The sequence below is a fragment of the Budorcas taxicolor genome, chromosome 13 (genome assembly GCF_023091745.1).
Source record: "Budorcas taxicolor isolate Tak-1 chromosome 13, Takin1.1, whole genome shotgun sequence".
Classification (NCBI taxonomy): domain Eukaryota; kingdom Metazoa; phylum Chordata; class Mammalia; order Artiodactyla; family Bovidae; genus Budorcas; species Budorcas taxicolor.
In genome coordinates, this window is record NC_068922.1 from 16,147,550 (window position 1) to 16,150,953 (window position 3,404).

Consider the following 3,404-nt stretch of genomic DNA (forward strand, 5'->3'; position numbering starts at 1 on the left):
GCCCTGCCCTGGCCACTTGCACAAGCAGCTTTCAAACCAGATCAGCAGGCACAGAGTTCTTTGTTCTTTCTGGTACCTGTCTAACCCGTGTTGAACCAGGGCTCTGGCTGCTCCCTCTTGGAAGGAAAAGAGAAGGCTGCATTTCATTTATGGAAGCCCAGGAGCTGGCTCCCCACACCTTCAAACCACAACTAGCCTGACCAATTACCAGGACTCTGGGACTCTGGTTCGGGGCAGGGAAGCAGGGGAAGCCCGGTTTCAGGTCTGGAGAAGGCCAGGCTCTGTGTGCCCCTGCCTCCTGGAGGGACTCACCTATAAGCATTCAGAGGCAGCAGGGACCCATGTTCAAGGTTGACTTCTAAAGATCCAGAGAAGGCCTTTGCACCAGCGCCTAGGATGTGGCAGTGAACAAGAGGTGTTTCATTTGTTTGGAGCCCAAGGAAAAGGCAGCTCAACCTGCTCTCCCTCCACCAGCTGCTTTAACAAGCACTGCAAACTATAATTATTAATATATTTTGCCTGTTGGACCAGTTGAGGAAACGGATGGCTTCCCCTGCAGCCAAGGTGTTTGCCAGCCCTGGGGGTTCTGGGGACTATCCCTGAATGTCTTAGTCTGGCTTTCAACATGCTTGACTTGTTCTGTGAGTCATAGTCCAATTAAAATAAAAGTGGCGGAGGAAAAAAAAATTGCAGAAAAGACAGAACTCCATAGAGGATACAAGACCAGTAAGCATGTATGTTACAGGACACCTTCCTCTAAAAACACCAACCCAGTGCTTGCTTCGGCAGCACATATACTACAGAGAAGATTAGCATGGCCCCTGTGCAAGGATGACACGCAAATTCGTGAAGTGTTCCATATTTTTAAGCAAGATGAAAAGACAGCCTTCTGAATGGGAGAAAATAATAGCAAATGAAGCAACTGACAAACAACTAATCTCAAAAATATACAAGCAACTTACGCAGCTCAATTCCAGAAAAATAAATGACCCAATCGAAAAATGGGCCAAAGAACTAAATAGACATTTCTCCAAAGAAGACATACGGATGGCTAACAAACACATGAAAAGATGCTCAACACCACTCATTATCAGAGAAATGCAAATCAAAACCACAATGAGGTACCATTTCACACCAGTCAGAATGGCTGCGATCTAAAAGTCTACAAGCAATATATGCTGGAGAGGGTGTGGAGAAAAGGGAACCCTCTTACACTGTTGGTGGGAATGCAAACTAGTACAGCCACTATGGAGAACAGTGTGGAGATTCCTTAAAAATTGCAAATAGAACTGCCTTATGACCCAGCAATCCCACTGCTGGGCATACACACCAAGGAAACCAGAATTGAAAGAGACACATGTACCCCAATGTTCATCGCAGCACTGTTTATAATAGCCAGGACATGGAAGCAACCTAGATGTCCATCAGCAGATGAATGGATAAGAAAGCTGTGGTACATATACACAATGGAGTATTACTCAGCCATTAAAAAGAATACATTTGAATCAGTTCTAATGAGGTGGATGAAACTGGAGCTGATTATACAGAGTGAAGTAAGCCAGAAAGAAAAACACCAATACAGCTTAACTAACACATATATATATGGAATTTAGGAAGATGGTAATGATAACCCTGTATGCGAGACAGCGAAAGGTACACAAATGTAAAGAACAGACTTTTGGACTCTGAAGGAGAGGGAGAGGGTGGGATGATTTGGGAGAATGGCATTGAAACATGTATACTATCATGTAAGAAACGAATCGCCAGTCTATGTTCGATACAGGATACAGGATGCTTGGGACTGGTGCACGAGGACGATCCAGAGAGATAATATGGGGTGGGAGGTGGGAGGGGGGTTCAGGATTGGGAACTCATGTACACCCATGGCAGACTCATGTCAATGTATGGCAAAACCAATACAGTATTGTAAAGTAAAATAAAGTAAAAATAAAAATTAAAAAAAATAAAAATAAACATATGCTTATAAAAATTAAAAAAAAATAAAAACACCAACCCAGGACTTCCCTGGTAGTCTAGTGGTTAAGAATCCACCCGCCAATGCAGGGGACATGGATTCAATCCCTGCTCTGGGAAGATGCCACACACCACAAGGCATCTAAGCCCACGTGCCTCGACTACTGAGCCAATGCAACCCTAGAGCACGTGCTCTGCAGCAAGGAAAGCCACCACAGTGAGAAGCCCACACAGCACAACTAGAGAGCAGCTTCTACTCCTCGGAACTAGAGAAAGCCCACGCACAGCAACAAAGACCCCCCAACACAAATTAATACTTTAACTAATTAATGAAAAAAATCGCCAACCCGAAATCTCAATGACACTTTGTCTAGAACAGAGGCAGCTATTATCATTACAGAATGTTAATTTTATTTCTCACCCAAAAAATCCACCAGAAGTTTCCTTTTGGTCACCAGTGAATTTTAAGCACTACTAAATTGTCAGAAATCTAATTTACATACAACTGCTTCAGAACCCCTCTATTGTATAAAAAGCAAAATATTCTTGGAATCTGAAGCTAGCGAAGCTCAGAAAACACCAAATGCTTTTGTAATTGTAGATAATAATAAGTGCTCATTTGGCATGAGAAAACATGAAATATAAAACATCAGCTCATCAAAGGACTTCACATGTCTTAAAAAGGAAAGAAAACAATGCACTCCAGGAGCCAAGCTCAACAAACCTGACTCGGAGAAGGTGTCCTTAGTCATCAGGCAAATCCACAGAATATGAAGCCCATGGCCCCTGCACTCCGGGGTCCCCCTTGTTTTCAGTGGACAGGGTGGGGCGGCCAGGCTAATCCACAGAATATGAAGCCCATGGCCCCTGCACTCCGGGTTCCCCCTTGTTTTCAGTGGACAGGGTGGGGCGGCCAGGCTGGGTTCCTCCACAGCCCTCAGGTCTCACCCAGCTCACTGGTGCATCGACCTTACTTTTCAGGCATCGTTAGCTTTGGCAGAGGTCTGGGAAGAAGGACTTAGGGTCCCAGCGGACCTCTGTACTCTGTCCCTCTCTCTCACACCTGGTCCAAAGCTAGCCCAGCCAGAGACAAACTGTAAAGTAGAGAAAGGAATCTTCAGCTTCCTCTATCTGCCCACCCAAATGTACATCTCCTTTCCTTCTTCCTGTAGGCCCCAGCCCAGCCCTATGCACTCCTAAAGCTTAGGCTTTAAGCGAAAATGTGATGGTCTTTCATCAAGATGTCCATAGCTGCTCTTGGGCAGCTGAGCTATTGCCTCTCTGAACAGCATCTGCATTCTTGACAAAACTTTAAGTGATGGGTAATTTAACTGTCCACTTGACTGGGCCAAGGGATGCCCAAATAGCTGGTAAAATACTGTTTTTGGGTGTGCCTAGGAGGATGTTTTCAGAAGACATTAGCATTTGTC

The 3,404-nt window shown here is 44.8% G+C and overlaps 1 pseudogene; it reads left to right on the top strand.

Moving 5' to 3' along the window:
• The first annotated feature begins 773 nt into the window (after positions 1-773).
• On the top strand, positions 774-866 carry LOC128058964 (uncharacterized; annotated as a pseudogene).
• The last annotated feature ends 2,538 nt before the right edge of the window (positions 867-3,404 follow it).